The sequence below is a fragment of the Carettochelys insculpta genome, chromosome 5, assembly GCF_033958435.1.
Source record: "Carettochelys insculpta isolate YL-2023 chromosome 5, ASM3395843v1, whole genome shotgun sequence".
In the NCBI taxonomy this organism is placed as follows: Eukaryota; Metazoa; Chordata; order Testudines; family Carettochelyidae; genus Carettochelys; species Carettochelys insculpta.
Window position 1 is genome coordinate 51,920,183 of NC_134141.1, and position 18,963 is coordinate 51,939,145.

The 18,963-nt window shown below is 45.1% G+C and overlaps 1 protein-coding gene across 12 annotated transcripts in view; it reads right to left on the minus strand.

Moving 5' to 3' along the window:
• SPIN1 (spindlin 1) overlaps window positions 1-18,963 on the minus strand; it is a 164,105-nt gene that overhangs the window by 99,454 nt on the left and 45,688 nt on the right. For 2 of the 12 annotated variants that reach the window (XM_074995084.1, XM_074995083.1), the window contains one exon: window positions 6,557-6,674. The exons of 9 other annotated variants lie outside the window; for them this stretch is intronic. The gene's annotated coding sequence lies outside the window, so the exon portion shown is untranslated. Of the gene's footprint in view, window positions 1-6,556; window positions 6,675-18,963 lie in introns of those variants that run through there. One more of the 12 variants, XM_074995085.1, reaches the window with a different exon arrangement.

The window sequence follows — 18,963 nt, forward strand, 5'->3', positions numbered from 1 at the left end:
AACCCTCCTACCATTTCCTAACACAACTCCGCTCCTGCTGACTCCATTTCTGACTTTGCTTCCTGACAACTAGCTAGAGCAGCTGTAACTTGAGCCAAGGCAAACACAACCCAGGAAAAACTCCCAGCTGCAGAAAGAGTTTGAAGGGGCAGAGCAAAATCCCAGCCATTTTCAGATTTTGTAAAAACCCAGCCGGACAAAGAGTTAACCAGATGTACGGTAAACCTAATTCCAGCATCCAGAACCGCAGAGGAGTTGGCACTCGGAGCTGCAAGTCAATCCTTAAAGAGGCACATGCCCTGTTCTAGACCATCTGTGATGTCTATCTAACCTGCTCTTGAATATCTCCAGCAACGGAGAAATGAAACAGTGAACTTTAAGCATATAGAAATATCAACTGAATACTATGTTTTACTAGTATTCAATCCTTATGCAAGCCTCCATTTTCTGGCTCTTTGTGTTAAGCCATGGGCTGACCAGGCTGCTGCTGGTGATTTGGTTAATGTGGAAGCCCAGACAACAGATGCCTGGATGAACACAATTCTACTGTATGTACATTACAAATGCATTTGACAAAAAAAAAAAAAAAAAAAAGGTGAATCAGTGAGGCTGGTACCTTTAGTAAAAACAGCTATTTTTCCCCCCACATAACGTGAAAGCTGAACGCTCTCTGTAAAAATGTGCATTCCATTTTTTTTGCTGGCAAATGGATTTTTAGGATCCCTGCTAGTCAGTAGAGAAGCAAAAAGTCCATTCTAAAGCAATTCTTCTCCATGGGCCCCCTTCTTTCTCCCTAGAAGTCTTGCCAAAAACTTGGCCAAAACTAAACAAAAATTGCTTACGGTTCTCAGTCTAGATTAAAGATGCTCTGTATCATGATCTGCATGTTAATATTTAGAATCCATTTAGCAACCAAAGGTTTATGGGGAGCGATGTTAGATGTTTATGAACAACAATCTGTGTGCCCACAGAGCTCTTACTCTTTTCTACAGTATGGTATTTGCAAGTGACAAAAGGCACAGATCTTTACATTTCAATTGTAGATTCATTGGTTCATAGGCCTCATACTTCAGCATCAGTTGTCTCTCCTCCCTCTCCCACTCCTACTTCGGATTTGTCCATGTAATATTTTCCTGGATTGTTTAGAAGCCTGACAAAACAAGCCATGCAGCTATAAACACTTCAGTCATTAGAGCTACAGCCACGTGAGGGATAACACCAATTAAACTGCATAAATTGCTAAATGAAAATATCTGTGTACAGTTGACCCGACTTATGTGTGTGGTTGCCCAGGCACGCAATCTATGCATAAGTCAACTTTTCCAAAAGTTGGGACCAGGTCGGGAAGGGGCCCGCCCGTCTTCGGGTTCCCCAGTCCTGGCTGCACCTAGTTTCATGCCCCTGTGCACAGTGCGGAGCCCAGAGCCAGGTGCAGAAGCACTGGTCAGCTTCATTGCTTCTGGGAGTGGTGGGGACCCAGGAACAAGGCATTGATTTCAGCTGCAGCAGTATGGCATGAGCCCAGATGAAATTAGATTCAAAACACCACCTTTAATTTTACACAGATGCTTTTTGGCAGTTAGTTATAGATCATGAGCATTATGGGCTTCTGAAACTCCACTCAACAAGCCACGTAGATTTAGTTTCCAAGGTCTTAACTGTAACCCTATGAGAGGGCATCAGTGATCCAATGCGAAGATTACAAAGAAACCATGACTGGCAAAGTGCACATTATAAAGGAAATGACATTTCTCACAAGGTGCATGTTCCCACAAGCAATTCCAAACAGTCTACAGTCTTGCAACACATTTCATTACAAACATATTATTGTTCAGAAATGTTAATATAATACTTATGAGCTGGCAGTTTCCCTACACCTACAAATGTTCCCAATCTCAATGGCATTAAATCACAGTAAGGTACCCCTTATCAAAATCCTACATTCATCTAGGCAGTGAATAATTTCTTCCACTACAGCAGCCCAAACTATACGTGGCAGAGTTAGACATCAACATATGACCTCCATCACAGCCCACGATTCCTAATTAACTTTGTGTCCTCATGTGCGATGACAGATATCCTTATGTACTGTAAGAGGAGGAGCCCCTGCAACAGAGGAGCAACTGTCCATTTTTATCTCAGAATGGAACACTCAAGAGCACCCATCCACCTCTAAGTTCTGCAGGCAAGACAACAAAAATCACACAGCCAATAGTATGGCCTCAGATTTAAAAGAATGAACACTAACTGCTCGGTGTCTGCATTAGTTTCCATCTTAAACCGAGTTTTATGACCCAAAAGATAATGTCTGAAACCCCTGGACTTCCTCACCCCAGTAAGAGAATTCTCTAAATGACCCTTTCAAACCCTTTCCCAGCTTTCAAGGAGAACCTCTCCTGGGTTGTTGCCCAAGCTGTCAGCTTTCAGGAAAAACTGCTGGAGAGCCAGGCACACTCTTCTCCAGCTGGGACAGCCTGCACAGGGATGGGTGGGAGACAAGTCCTTTCTTCTATCTGAAGATAACCAAAATAAAATACAGAAGAAAACAGCAGGCAAAAAAACAGCAATTCTAAAAGTGTTAATCCACAGACAGCTATTGCTTCATTACTCGCCTATGGTAGTTGAGAAGGCCGGACAAACACTGCTACCACACTTGAACAGTACAGAGATTCAGATACCTACAGTGATGCAACCACAGGGTCATTACTCAAAGAAGATCCTGACTCTCACTGGGGCCGTGGCTACATTAGCACCTGGCTTTCGAAAGGGGAATGCAAATGAGCCACTTCGGCAGATGCTAATGAGGCGCTGTCATGCCAAATGCCCAAAACCATATGGGAAGAAGGGGTTTTCGAAGTCTGGGGGGGCGGTCCTTTTGAAAGGCCTCTGTCTCTACACCAGCAGCCTGCATTTCGAAAGCAGCACTTTCGAAATGTGCATGGCCACCATTATGTTAATGAGACACTGCATATGCATAGCAGCACTTCATTAGCATCTGCCAAAGTGGTTCATTAGCATCCCCCTTTCGAAAGGGGGGAGTGTGTTAGTGTGGCCACAGCCTCGGAATTCCCCTCACCCACAAAGTAATTTAACTTTGGAAACCAACATTGTAAGCATGATCACTACAATATCAGCTGCTGAATACCCCTCCAGCTCTTGTGCTGTTGTTCCATCAAAATCTATCCCAGCATTACTGAAGAAATTTACACCTAAAATAGACTAACCTCACCATGAAGCAAGTGTTTGGGCAATTTGCATATTCTGTCTGTCTTTCTCATACCAAATGCATTGCTACCCTTAGCTGTATTCAGATTAAAAATAAATCAAATAATCTTTTGTGACTAATTTTTTAAAGATACACAGAAAGCTGCAAGTCATGAAACTTAATTTTTCAAAATTATGGTATGTATCACAAGATTGGATTTTTAAAGTGAACTTATTTGTGCTTGTTAGCCTCTAATGTGCAAACATCACCATGAAAATCTAATCTTAAAATATTTCCATTAGCTTTTCTTGACACACATACAGAATGCTCACATTTGAGCCGACAGGGTAGACAATGTAAAATCAAAAAGTAAATAATTAGCTTTATGTATCAACAGAGGTTTTATTTACATAGCAGAGACAATTTAAAGAAAATGCGAATAGGGATGATCTGTGTCTCAGACAGTTTCCACATTTAATTCACTCTGATGGCAACAATAAGACCATCATTACAATAAACAAACATTATGAAGACATCACAGTACTATGAAATGGAGCGATTTAGTGTACTTGTTCAAACGTCAAGGTCCAAGAACTTCTGACTGATAAGCTCCATGACAGCTGGTATCAACAAATACGTACAAGACTGCAATTTATGTATACTAAAAAGACTGTATGTGGTTCTGCATCTTAAGCCCACAGTGTCCAATATGCATTGTAGCAAATGCCGCTTGGTGAGCTTGCACAGCTCTGGCAGTGGCTCTGATGAGTCATGAGGCACAAGGTGCCTGGTTGAAGTGGTGGGAGTGGGGGCTGGGGGGAGAGAATGTGGCAATTGGGTGTCTTACTTTTGGAAGCCATTGTCTTAAACCTTTCATAGCTCATATGCACTCTGTCCAATGTGTCTCTTCAAGACTAGCATCTGAAACCTCCACCCATCTTTGTAAGAAGCTTAGATTTTTTAAAATGGTGTTAAAACACTTTGAGAGGTTTGTTTCTTTTCCTAAAACGTACAGGATTTCCCACTGAGATGCTGCACTGGTTCAACTTGTCAGTGAGGTTTTTATATGATGCATGTGCCATACTATATTGCTGTTGCTTCATACATCTAGGATTTCTATCAGGAATCAAGTGCTTGAAGAACTGAAAATCCACATATATATAATTAACTTAGTTCTTCTAGAAGATGAAGGCACAAGAATTTTGTGAATGAAGGCTTTGCTTTAATTGACAGAATCCATTCATCATTTGCTACTGCAGTTCAGGTTGCAATAAAAACAAAAAACCACAAAAATGTGTAGGATTATTATCATCTCTGAAGAGCAAAAATACAGAATGATTACATTCCAGACTGCCTGCCACAGAGGATTACAAAAACTTTAAAAAACAATTTTGAACGTAGAATTTTGACTGCATTTCACTAAAGATTTAATAACTAAGATAACCCAGAGCTAGGAAATCAGTCTCTTCTAAGGAAATAAATGTTCTATGTGCCCTGGCAGCAAGAAGCTTTTCTCCAAAATACCACTGAAAATAGTATCCACCTTGTTGTAAAATGACTCCCCAGAAGAAAAGGTCATAAACCCGTGATTACCCAGGTATTCTCCAGACCAAAAACATAGTTTTAACTAGCAAGCAAATGTCACTTAAGTCATTTGACCAAGTTGCCATCCATACATATCAAACTCAGGTATCCTTTCAGTCTTCCTTGTAATTTTTTCCATTTATGGTCAAAATACATTGTTATGTGCACCACCAGCAGAAATACATGTAGGAGCTATGGGCACCCTGCTAATCTGAGCACAACCTGAATTTCTCTTGGGTCAATCCCAAGCACTCAGGCTGTGTCTACACCATATGATGAATTTAGTAAATGCCAAATTTAGATTTTAAAACCTGTTCTCCTGAATTTGAAATTAAGTGTCTACAAACCTTCGGGAAATTCGAGCCATGGTTTCTCTGTGTTGAGTCTCAGCATCCCCATAGCCTTATCCAAATTTGACTGTGTGAATGATGCAGTGTGGGTACCTATCCCACAGCACCTTAGCCCTGATTGTTTGCAAGTGTTTCATGTCAGAATCCCAGAATGCAAAGTCCCAGAATTCAGAGCAAAAACAAATGGGAGATTGTGCCATTTTCTCTGACATTTTCTACCGCACAGCGCTAGCACAAGCATGGATCCCCGCTTGCTTCAAGTCACTGCACAGACCGTTGCAGCAACTTCCCTGACTACCCAGCACTTGGTAGCAGCAGCCCATTCTTGTTTGCCTGCAGGTTTAACGGCCAGCAACTGGGCAGCCAGCAATTAGGGATCAGACATTGGGAATTTCTCATCCCCTACAGTTACTGCCTCAGCAGACTTTCCATTTGGCTTTGTGATTTTTAATTCATATTTTGACACAAAGCAATGTCTCGGTGTCTGATGTTTTGACCAGACACAGTGTCTGGGTCCCATGAAATCACTGTCCCTGGGCAACCCTGCTTTTTGGCAGGGGTGAATGTCTTTCCGTCGGTAGTTGATTTCTAAAGGTCATGACAGTGCCAGGTTCCAAAAATTTCTCCCTTATGCCAACCCAATATGACTTGCTTCTGTTCTGGCAATACCCAGGTCACAGATAGACAGGAGAGTCCATTTTCATGCTTATTCAGCTACTGGTCTGTGTGCTTGTCATGGTAGCCATAGAGGAGCTGGCTGAGATCAAACTCCTTTTTCTAGGCTACATACACACTAGCTTGGAAAATCCAGGGTCAACTTTTCCAGTTTGACTTGATGTGTTTAGTGGGGACATACAAAATCTTCCTCTCAGGGGGTCACAATCAACCTCTGTACTCTGCACAAGACATAAGTAATAAGGGAGGGTGATAGGAGAAACCCTCCCATCGATCTTGCTCAGTGTGAACAGACAAGTAAGCCAAGTGCAGGTAAGTCAATTCTAGCTGCACAACTACTGCAGTTAGAATTGCGTATCTCTGGCTGACTTACTTTGCCTCGCGTAGACATAGCCTACGTGTCTCCAGACAGCCATGCATATGACTGTTCAGTCATTACTTACCAAGCCTTAATCTGAATGAGGGACTCACACCCAACACACCATACCTCCATATCTCCCCACTTAACATCTCAGTCACAGCCACTACTCCCCCTGCCTTTTCAAAGGGCCTCTTGGTGACACTGTGTCAAGTGGAAAATGCTTGATTACTATAGAGTTTTCCTCCTTTAATTAGTGTGTAATCTGTGTGTCAACTGGGGAGACAAGGTTATGAAGCAAATAGTCAACAGTGTGATCTAATGTCAAGAGCACCATATTGGCACTTAGACAACCCAAGTTCCATTCCCATCTCTGCCACTCACCTGCTGGATGACCTTGGGCAAGTCACCTCCTCGCTCCAGGCCTCGCTTTTCCCATCCGTAAAATGGGGGTTATGATTCTGCCCACTGCAGTAAAGTGCTTCGAGAGCTGCTAAAAGCACTGTGAAAGAGTGAGTTACTTTTGACACTGACTTTAATTTCCCCTTTGAAGGCATTGAGTTGCACACATGTTCCTCTAGTCTCTTCTAAGATGGGGCGGGGGGGTAAACACTCATTCAGATATATTTGCCCATGTGAATTACATGATTCGTCAGTTAAAGACAGCCTCTAGCTCATCCAGCTCCCTGACAGCGGTAATAAACTCAGTGGTCATTGCCATTACCATTCAGTACGTGAGGGGAGCGGTAGGATGACAAGCTTTTTCACTTCATTGATCCTTCTTCCTGAAGTCACAGACAAACTGGAGAAGGTACAGCATTCATTTGGATGGGAAACAAAAGAAACTTGATTATTCGCTTAGAACCAAAGGCAGGGTTTGAACTGTTATTCTTTGGATTAAGTATCCTTATGCTGGACAAAACACTGGCTGCAAAGCATGCCATTGTGGCTGTGTTTAAGCTCTTTGTGTCGCTGGTGCTGTACAAATTTAAAAGTGAGCACATAAAGCTGTATCCCTCCCCAATCGAGTGCACATTGCTTTATCATTAGGAAAACAAGGGCCCTAATGGGCTGTGGCCCACTCAGCCTCTATCAGAGAGGAGTTGAACACCGGTGGATCAGCTGTAGAAAGAGTTCCATTTCTTGTGTTCATGATACCTGAGCTGGCATCTCTGGTGTGGAGCCCAGACTGCCCCTAGTTCCCATAACAGCCATCTCTGAGATGCAGGAAGGCTGGCCACTGGCTCTCTCTCCCCACCACCAACACATGGGTTGAGGGTTAATGATAGCTAATTATTACTACAAAATGTTTTAGAGAACAATTCACACCAATTAGACAAAAAAAAATTTCTTATCTTCTCCTAACAGAGTGCTGCAGTCCAGACTCTGGGACAGTGAACAGTAGTGTACTCTGACTGAAGGGGGTGGGCGGAGGGCGGGGAGGAGAGGGGCCTCTGGGCACATAAAATCAGAGCAATACAAAGAGAGGCCAGACTGATTAAAGACTTGTTCAAAACAAAGCAGATAGCACACTTATGGGAAGTCACTGCCGTCTTGTTATCCTCACTAAAGCAGTCATGAGATTTCAAATTCTCTTCATTGTATTCTGGTTGCTGAGGTTTTTCCGGTGCACTAGGGTCACCACTATTTGATCTCTTCTCTACAACTGTATTTTAGAATGGAAGCTGAGATTCTCCTATAATCACCTGACTCCAGGAGCTCAGGGCTTCCAGAAAGACGCTTGATTTTAAATTAGGAGTCTGAATGTTTGGCAAGACAGCAACAGTGTTATCCCACTTCGTGATGTGGTCCCCTTTGGCTAGGCTGGGCCAATCCTATGCAGGTTTGGGGACTGGTGCCTGGAGTAGATGCTAGCTGTCTCAGAAATCTGTTTGTACTGCTCAAGAGACGTTTTCATTATAAAATTGATGACAAATTATGGTCCTTACAGAGAGGCTGTACTGTTTCTGCTCTAATTCCAGGTGGTTTAAAATAAATAAAAATTGGATGCATGTATCTTTATTATTAAACTAAATTTATGAGCCTGCTCCGTCTTCCTTGTAGACTATGAAGTATTATGCCCTAAGGTGCATGTTTTCTTATAGGGCTCATCTATACTTTCTAGAAGATCAGTGGTTAAAGCACTAGACCTTTTAAACCATGGGCTGTGAGTTCAGTTCTTGAGGGGGCCTTTCAAATGGTCTGGGGCAAGCAGGTTAGAACTGTCAGGGATGGCAATAGGTCCTGCTGTGAGGGTACAGACTGGACTGGAAAACCTCTTGACGTCCCTTCCAGGTCTATGAGATGTGCAATTTTGCTTTCTATTACAAAGTACAGTGATAGTTCAGTATGACGACGATGATGATGATGGTTTTGAAGAGCAAATCTTTCAACTAAGGTCCAAGAACTCACAAATGCTGGCTGCCCTGCTCACATTGCTGTCAGTGGGGCAGTGGTTTTGGACTTGCGAGACCAGCACACACTGATGGGACCATATTGCCTTGGAGTCCTAGGACAACCAGCAGTGGCTGCAGAACTTTTGCATGCACGAGTCCACTTTTATGGACCTTGGTCATGTGCTGGCCCCTGTACTGAAGCACAATAACACAAGGATGAGGCCAGCTTTAACAGTTCAGAAGCTGGTGACAATTGCTCTGCGGAAGTTTGCAATGCCCAACAGTTACTGGTCAGTGGCAAATCAATTCAGGGTGAGCAGATCTACAGTGAGGTCTGTGGTGATGCAGGTGGCCCATGCAATCTGTCGGTGTCTCCTCAGTAAGACCACAATCCCAGGAAGTGGAGAGGACACAACGGATGGCTTTGCTTCCATGGGGTTTCCTAACTGCAATCAGACAATAGATGGCACGTACATCCCCACCATGTCCCCAGAACACCTGGCCTCTGAGTATATAAACCAAAAGGGATACTTCTCCATGGTTTTGCAGGTGTTGCTAGACCACAAATGTCATTTCACTGACTTCAATGTGGGGTGTCAGGGAGGGTTCACGATGTGTACATCTGGAATGCACAGAAAACCCATATATGGGACTTCTTTCCCAGACTGGAAAATCTGGATTGGCAAAGTGGAGATTCTTACTGTAATACTGGGTGACTCTGCTTACCTCTGCTCCCTTGACTTATGAAACCCTACACTGAAGCTGTGGACCACAGCAAGGAAGACTTAAAACCAGAGACTTAGAATGTGCTGCATGGTGGGTGGAACAAGCCTTTGGCCATTGAAAGTGCTGTTCAGATGCCTACTGACCCGTTTGGACCTTTCTGAAACTAATGTGCCCACCATGATTACAGCGTGCATTATCTTGCACAATATTTCTGAGTCCAGGCGGGAGAATTTCCCACTTCAAAGATGATGCCATGAGCAGGGCTTACTCGCAGCCACCTACAAGGCCATTCACCAATAACCATGTGCAGGCAGCAGCACTAGGGGACACTTTACAGCATAGCTTCATGAATGATCTGTCATGCATATGATAGCAGTGTATTTCTCTGTTGTAACAGCAACCAAGCCCCACCCCCCAAGCAACTTGTGCTCCCCATCAAAACTGAACCAATAAATCAGACTGTGTCTTACTTAAAGAATGCTTTTACTTGGTGGTTGGGGGCCAAGTAGCAGGAAGCAGAATGGATGTGAAGGGAGGATTATTCTCCTATAAAAGGGCACTCGTGCTTTCATCTCTCCACCCACCCCAACCCAGATCCATTTGCCACCAGTCCTCTGCCGACCTTGGCTTAGCGGTACACACCTGTGCTTTCAGCCCTCTCCCCTCTCAAAAAGGTTCCCTGCAATGATTTGTGTATCCAACCACTCGTGCATGCCAAAAAACAAACACAAACTGAGCTCAAAAGAATAAGTTTATTTTGGGGGATGAGAGGTTTAAGCAGCAGGGAAAAGAAGCCTTGTTAAGGGTAGTGGAATAGCATTTTGCAGTGGCCACTGGGGTTAGAGCACGAGGCTGTCCTTGACCTCCAGACCTAGAATCCCAGCAAGTTTCCTGCTTGCTAGGAGAATCTGGGATGTTACAGAGTCTCGGCCAAAAATCATTAAACCTGTAGACTGTTACACCTTCCTACTTCTCCATGTAGGAACCAATGATACAGCCAAGAGCCATCCCTTGACAAGACCACAGCAAATTACATAACCCTAGGAAGAAAAATCAAGGAATATGGAGCACAATGGATTTCTCATCCATCCTCCTTGGGCAAGGAAGGGATCCAGGTAGGGATTGCTCAATTACAGAAGTAAGTGCGTCATTGCGTAGGTGATGTTGCAAAAGAAGTATCTGGTTTCCTTGACCATGGGATTCTCTTTTGTAAACAGGGATACTGGGAAGAGATGGGATCCACCCAATGAAGAAAGGAGAAAGCATCTCTGTGAGCAGGTTTGCAAACCTAGCGAGGAGGGCTTTAAAATAGGTTCCTTGGAGGATGGTGGCACAAGCCCTGAAGTTAAGTGTGAAGACGGACAGAACAATCAAGTAGGTTTCCTGGGCGAAGAGGAGAAAGCGGGCCAATCAGCCACTTCTCTAAGATGCTTCTACACAAAAGCCAGAAACCTAGGGAACAAATAGGAAGAATTAGAGGCCATGGTACAGTCAAAGTAGTATGAGTTGGTTGGAATAACAGACTTAGTGGGATGATTCACATAACTGGAGCACAGTCGTGGAAGGTTATAAACTGTTTAGAAAGGACAGATGGGAGAAAAGGAGGAGGAGTTGTGTTCTATGTGAGGGAACAGTATGATAGCTAAGAACTCGAATATAAGGAGGGAGAAAAACCAGTTGAGTGTCTCTGGGTTAAGCTTAGAGGTGGGAGTAACAGAGGTGATGTTGTAGTTCATGTCTACCATAGACCGCCAGATGAGGGCGATGAGGCAGATGGGGATGTCTTCAGACAGCTAAGTGAAGCTTCCAAACCTCAGGCCCTGGTTCTCATGGGAAACTTTAATCATCTGGACATTAGCTGGGAGACCAACAGACAATTCCGAAAGTTTTCTGAGAACGTTGGGGATAACTTCTTGGTACAAGTGCTGAAGGAACTGACCAGGGGCCATGCACAACTTGACCTGCTGCTCACAAACAGGGAAGAACTAGTAGGAGAAATAGAAGTGCATGGAAACCCAGGCTGCAGCAACCATGAGATAGTAGATATCAGGATAATGGCAAAACGAAGAAAAAACGAGCAGTAACATACAGACCCTTGATTTCAAAAGGGCAGACTTCAACTCCCTGAGAGAACTGATTAGCAGGATCCCCTGGGAAATGAAGATGAAGGGGAAGAGAGTTCAAGAGAACTGGCAGTATTTTATAAAAGTCTTACTGGAGGCACAGGAACAAACCATCCCGCTGCATAGTAAGAAATGCAAACATGGCAGGAAACAAGTTTTGCTTAACAGGGAAATCCTTGGTCATCAAACTCAAAAAGGATGTGTACAAGAAATGGAAATGGGGACAGTTGACTGAGGAGGAGTATAAACATATGGCTGGAGAATGACAGGGAGTAATCAGGAAAGTAAAAGCACAATTGGAATTGAAACTGGCAAGGGATGTGAAGAGTAACAAAAAGGGTTTCTATAGGCATGTTAACAACAAGCAGGTTATCAGAGAAGACATGGGGGTACTACTGGATGACACAGAGGTAACCTAGTGACAGATAATGTAAGAACAGCTGAAGTACTCAATGCTTTGTTTGCCTCCATTTTCACGAACAAAGACAGCTCCCACACTACAGTACTAGATAACGTTAGTATGGGAAGGTGGAGGGCAGCCATCTGTGGGGAAGGAATAAGTTCTGAGCTATCTAGAAAAACTAGATGCATACAGATCCTTGGGTCTGGATTTAACGTACCCAAGGGTACTGAGGGAATTGACAGACATCATTACTGAGCCTTTAGCAATTATCTTTGAAGACTCTTGGAGATCGGGGAAGATACTGGATGACTAGAAAAAGGCAAATGTAGTGCCCATCTTTAAAAAAGGAAAGGACAACAATCCAGGGAGCTATAGACCGGTCAGCCTTACCTCAATCCCTGGGAAAATAATGGAGGGGATCCTCAAGAAATCCATTTTGGAGCACCTGGAAGAGGGGAAGTGATCAAAAGTAGCCAACATGGATTCACCAGGGGCAAATATTGACCCACCAATCTGATTAGCTTCAATGACAAGGTAACAGGCTCTGTGGACATGGGGAAGTCAGTGGATGTGATATACCCTGACTTCAGCAAAGCTTTTGATATGGTCTCCCACAAAATCCTTGCCCATAAGTTAAGGAAGTATGAATTGGATCCACGGATGGACAGAAAGCTGGCTTGGCAGGTCAAGCCCAACAGATAGTGGTCAATGGCTCAATGTCTGGATGGAGGTCGGTTTCAAGCAGAGTGCTGCAAGGTTCGGTGCTGGGGCCAGTGTTATTCAACATGTTTATTAATGACCTGGATGAGGGACTGGATTGCACCCTCAGCAAGTTTGCAGGTGACACAAAACTAGGGGGAGAGGTAGATACGTTGGAGGGTAGAGAGCAAATCCAGAATGACCTGGATAAATTGGAGGACTGGGCCAAAAGAAATCTGATGGGGTTCAACATGGAGAAGTATAGAGTCCTGCACCTGGGGCGGAAGAATCTCAAGCATTGTTATAGGCTGGGGACCCACTGGTTCAGCAGCAGTACGATGGAAAGGGACCTAGGGGTTATGGTGGATGAAAGGCTGGATATGAGTAAACAGTGTGCCCTTGTAGCCAAGATGGCTAATGGCATACTAGGGTACATTAGGAGGAGCATTTCAAGCCAAATCTAGAGAAGTAGTTATTCCTCTCTATTCAGCACTGTGAGGCCAAGTTTTAAAAGGATGTGGATGTGCTGGAGCAGGATCAGCGGAGGACAACAAAAATGATTTAAGGGGCTGGAGCACAAGACCTATGAGGAGAGGCTGAGGGATTTGGGCGTGTTTAATTTACAGAAGAGAAGACTTAAGGGTGATTTAATACCAGCCTTCAACTTATGAACGAGGAGCACTAAAGAGGAGGGTGAGAAACTGTTCTCAGTGGTGTCAGAGGGCAGAACAAGAGTAATGGTCTAAAGCTGAAGAGGGAGAGGTGAGGATAGATATTAGGAAAAACTACTTCACCAGAAGGATGGTGAAACATTGGACTTTGTTGGTTAGAGAGGAGGTGGATTCTCCATCTGTAACCAACCAGGCTTGGGTTCCCCAGAAACGAGGCTGCACCCAGAAGGCAAGTGCTATATTTGGTTTATCGAAAGCGCATGACACCCGCAACGGGAGCCCCGGAGACACTGCAGTCACCCGTGGGGGAAAACCCGACGCGTTGGAGCTTCGCTCGGGGAGAGGCTCTGTAACAGGCCTCCTAACACTAGCTGATAAAGCTCAACTCATTAACATAAGATTGCCTAAAACTGCCTATGCATTCCTATCAGTATCTCTTGTGGCCTACTGCCAGCGTAGCCTTGAAGTCTTGGCAAGCGCGTCTTGTTCTGCAGTAGTTCCCACGGCAGGGTTAGTTATTTTGCAGCTTTTCACCTTGCACAGACTGGTCTGTTTAGATTCTCCTGAGGATTCACAGAGGGGTCGGACTGCACTCTCGACCGTTACAATGTCTTCTTGCACCCTACACCATCCTTCAAGGTTTTTAAGTCCCAGGTTGACACGGTCCTGGCTGGGATGACTTAGTGGGGGTTGATCCTGCTTGAAGCAGGGGACTGGACTAGATGACCTCCTGAGGTTCCTTCCGGCCCTATGATTCTGTGTCTGTCAATTTAATGTGGCAGCAATAAGTTGACTTTGTGGGGAGGTGAGGCTACTCACTCAAATTTATAAAATCCAGTGTTACAAAATCAATTTTAATAAATTTGAATTTATCTCACAGTGTCGACGTAGCTGGGTGTATGTGAATTCATCTAGTGTCATTTTAGCTCCTGTGATCTGTTATATTTAGTCAAACTATTACACAAAGGAATTAAAAAAACCTTAATTTTGCTTTCCCATCAAACTTGTGCTCTGTTTAAAACAATATTTTACAGAAGAAAACCTGTGTATATAGAGAGAATGGGTGGTGTTAGTATAAATTAATACAGTAGTCTTTTTATCCTTGTTTCAAATTGTATCATTTATGAAACATCCCTAACATTAAAATTAGGGCTGTCAACTAATTGCAGTTAACTCACATAATTAACTAAAAAAATTAATCAGTTTTAATACCACTGCTAAACAGAATACCCATTAAATTTTATTAAATATTGTAGATGTTCTTCTATATTTTCAAATATAGAAATTTCAATTACAAAACAGAAGACAACCTGTACAGTACTCCCCTTGTATTATTTGTATTACAGTAGAAGTAAACATAGTATTTTTCAACTCACCTCTTACAAATGTCACATTGCAATCTATCCTGAAAGTGCAACGTACGAATTTTTTTTTTTTGTTATATGACTGAACTCAAAAACAAAACAATTAAAATCACCACAGAGTGCGATTAGCCATTTAAGTCTGTATATTCACAAAACAAAAAACAGTTCTGGAGCACTTTGAAGACTAACAAAATAATTTATTAGGTGATTCTCCAGATCTGAAGAAGTGGGTCTGTCCAATAAAAGCTCATCACCTAATAAATTATCATTAGTCTTTAAAGTGCTATAGGACTGCTTTTGTGTTTCGAAAAAAATTTGAAGTGCTACAGCAAGAATGGGGAGACTTTTCTGTGTTGCAGGCCACTGACCTAAGCAAATATTAGTTGGAGGCCACAAAAGGTGAGAAACAAAGAAGGAAACCAAACCTCCACTGATGTTGCCTCCCACTTAGATACCTCATTCTCCTCACAGTTCTGGCCCCATTGTGTGTGGATGGGGGTGGGTGAGGGGAATAGGAGGGGCAAGGTTTCCAGGACTACAGGTTGAACCTCTTTAGTCTGGTGCCCTTTGGACTGGATTGGTACTGAACCAGAGAATATGCAGAATCATTAGCAGTAAATAGTGTCTAGCACAGTGGTTCCCAAACTTTTCAGCATCACATCCCACCTTTGATTTTTGAGAAACCCTCAAACCCCTCAGCCTCTTCTTTACCATCATCCAACCTTTTTAATAAAAAATTAAATTCATTATTTAAGATAAACACAAAAATTTGATATAAAAATATTACTGAAATTAAAAATAAGCACAAATAGGTTTTCTTGGCCCCTTGCGGGTTCCTGGTGCAACCCAAGCTGACCAGCTGCATGAGCCCTATGCCAGCTGCCAAAGCTGCCCACCTGCCCAACACCTGTGCTGCCACGGACACCACCTGAGTCACCCGGGCCCCACATTGCTGGGGCCAGCTACGAACTGGGGCCAGCTGCCCAAGCCCCACGAGTTCCGCAAGCCAGCCACCTGAGGCCCTTAAAATGGCCACACAAACCCCTCCCCTCCCACAAAGCCAGGCACCAACCCCCTGCTCTCACCCCATCCCCCTCACCAAAGAGAGACAGCCCATAGGCCCCATCTAACACCGTCTTCCCCCTCAACTCACACTCACTCACCTTTACAGGAGGCAGCTGGAGCCCCATGGGTCTTTGCTGACTGCCAGTTTTATAGCGGCTGCGCTGGTCACCCACGTAAAATGGCAGGAACTGACAGCTGGAAGCAAAGGCCAGCTCTTTCTTTGGGTGAAGGGAATGAGGAGGAGCTGGGTCACCTCCTGCCCCCTCCCCCACCAAATTTCTTCATGCCCCCCCAGGGGGACACAAAACCATGCTCTGTACTTTGTGTTACTTGGCAGCAGGGGCAAAAGGGTTAACAACAGAGCAGAACATGAGATGACAGCGTCACCTGGCCAGTTGGGTCGCCATGAATTGGTCTTTGAAGAAACTGGTTGAAACTCACCCAGATGGCTGAGGGGTTAGCAGGCAGCTGGGGAAACTCCAGGGGGTGTGGTTGTGAACTCATTGCAGCCCTACCTGGAGACCCAGGACAATGTGCAGGCTTCTGGAAGATACTGGATGTTTGAACTGGGGGCTGCCCAAGGAACCCGGGAGAGACACAAAATAGACACCCCTGGACTTGTGGAGTGCTCTGGCTCGACCAGATGGACTATGTTCAATCTTTAGTTTTCCATGCTAACCTCAGCATTCTCAATGCCAAGTTTTGAGTGTTGAATGCTGCTCCATTCTCAAAGCGCCACTGTAGTGTCAATAAAAAACGTGTGGGGCTGCATTTGTACAGGTCTCTGCACAGGAGTTTGTCTCAGCCTGCACTTCCACGGCAGAGCTAATGGTGCGAGGCAGGAGTGCTTGAGTCCAGAGGTTCCCTTTTGGAGGCGTTGAGACCATGTGGCTACCAAGAAGGAAGGGTGAGTCGCTGGGTGCTAGAACACTGGTGGCGTTTCTCCAGGATGTTCTTTAAAAGCTGGGATGCAGTACCACCCTCCTGTGGATTTGTGACACTAGGTGATTGGCAGGGCCCAGCTTAGAATTGAGATATTCCTGGTTCCTACCCCTGTGCTCCTCCCACTGACCAGCACAGGCTCTGGCTGTTGTAATTGTATACGGGGTAATGAAACAGAGGCGGCCAGGGGGCCACAAGGGTAAGAAGTGGGAGAGAGGGAGCAGAAAGGAGTGAGTGGGGGGTGGGGCTTTAGAGACAGAAGTGATGCTGGGGAGCTCAGGGAAAGGGTGCAGCATGGGAAGCGTGGCCAGCAGCTCCTACATATTTTAAAGGGATCCTCTGTTGCCCTGACTGCATAATGCACTTTGTATTTGCAATGGACTCATCTGGCTTCTGCAGTTTTGATGTAAGCAATGGGCACTTAACTTATATTCACCAGGGGCATTGCACTAAATTTCTGCTGCGATTGGACAGACAAAAGACTTCAGCTAGCTCTTTCAAGTGGCTATCTTCTAAGCTGTCTCCAAGGGGTAGAAGATCTGAGCCTTTCCTCTACGTTTTGGTGAAGGTGCAGAATAAAGGATCACTGCTCTCAAGAGGCCCTAAGGCTATTGTGCTCTTGGCCAAAGCTATCTATGCAACCACTGGTGTTTTTTAATGAGTGAGATTTCCCATCTTCGGTCCAGGGATATGAAATCATGCAAGGTACCGGTGTACAGCTTACAAACGATGCAAAGCTAGGGGGTGAGGTAGACATGTTGGAGGGTAGAGAGAGAATCCAGAATGACCTGGATAAATTGGAGGATTGGGCCAAAAGAAACCTGATGTAGTTCAACAAGGAGAAGTGTAGAGTCCTGCACATGGGATAGAAGAATCCCAAGCTCTGTTACAAGCTGGAGACTAACTGGCTAAGCAGCAGTACAGCGGAAAGGGAACTAGGGGTTACAACGGATGAACCGCTGGAGATGAGCAAACACTGTACCCTTGTAGACAAAAAGGTTAAAGAGAAGTTACTCACCGTAGTAATGGTGGTTCTTCGAGATGTGTCCCCGTGGGTGCTCCACATTAGGTGTCGGGCTCGCAGGTCAGATCTTCCGAGCAGTTTCTGCTGGACCGCGCATGAAGCCGGCGCGCATTGCTCCCTTGCGCGCTCCTGGCCACGTGCACAATCCGGTCCCTCCCAGTTCCTTGACCAACCGCCTCAGATGCTCCTGCAAAACACTAAACAGAGATCCGAAGCGGGGAGGATGGGCAGGTGGTGGAGCACCCACGGGGACACATCTCGAAGAACCACTGTTACCGCGGTGAGTAACTTCTCTTTCTTCTTCGAATGTCCCCGTGGGTGCTCCACGTTAGGTGACTACCCAGCAGTAACCCAAAATAGGAGGTGGGTAATCGGATTATGTGCAGCTTCTCCCCGAGAGGACAGCTGTCGAGAGCTGGGTATCCTCTTGGAACACCCTGTGAAGGGCGTAGTGCTTGGCGAAGGTGTCATAGGATGACCAGGTCGCCGCTCTGCAAATGTCTTTTAGCGCAACGCCCTTGAAAAAGGCTGTTGATGTCGCCACCGCCCTAGTGGAGTGAGCCCCGGGCGTGGCCAGTAAAGGAGTCTTTTTGAGTTCGTAGCACATTTTTATGCACGATACGATGTGCTTCCAGATTCTCTGCGAAGAGAGACCTTCTCCTTTCGATTTGAGAGCGAGAGAGACTAGGAGTCTATCCGTTTTCCAGGACTTGGTCCTGTCTATATAGAAGGCTAGCGCCCTCCTCACGTCCAGGAGGTGTAGGCGCACCTCTTTGTTAGAGTTATGAGGCTTTGGATAAAACGAGGGTAAAACAATAGGTTCGTTAATATGAAACTCAGAAGAAGCTTTAGGAACAAAGGCTGGATGCAGCCGTATGGCTACCGCCTCCTTGGAAAATACTGTGCAAGGTGGCGTTGCCATAACTGCCGCAAGCTCGCTCACCCTGCGAGCTGACGTGATTGTGAGAAGGAAGGTCGTCTTCATCGTAAGAAGGCGGAGGGAAACCGTGGCTAAAGGCTCGAACGGTGGTCCCGTTAGCGCGCTAAGCACCAGGTCCAAGTTCCACGAAGGTGGAAGCGGTTTCTGAGGGGGGTATAGGTTTACCAACCCTTTGAGGAACCTGGTAACCATGGGATGGGCGAACACCGTGTGCCCTTACTCTTCGTGTCTGAACGCCGAAATGGCGGCAAGGTGGACCTTTAACGAGGATAGTGAGAGTCCTCCTCTCTTGAGGTCCAGTAAAATACTCTAATATTACAGGTATAGGCACCGAAAGAGGGGCTAACTGTTTGGTAGAACACCATGCCGTAAAGCGAGTCCACTTCTGCTTGTAGGTCTTCCTGATGGAAGCCCTCCTGCTACTTTCTAGGACTTGTT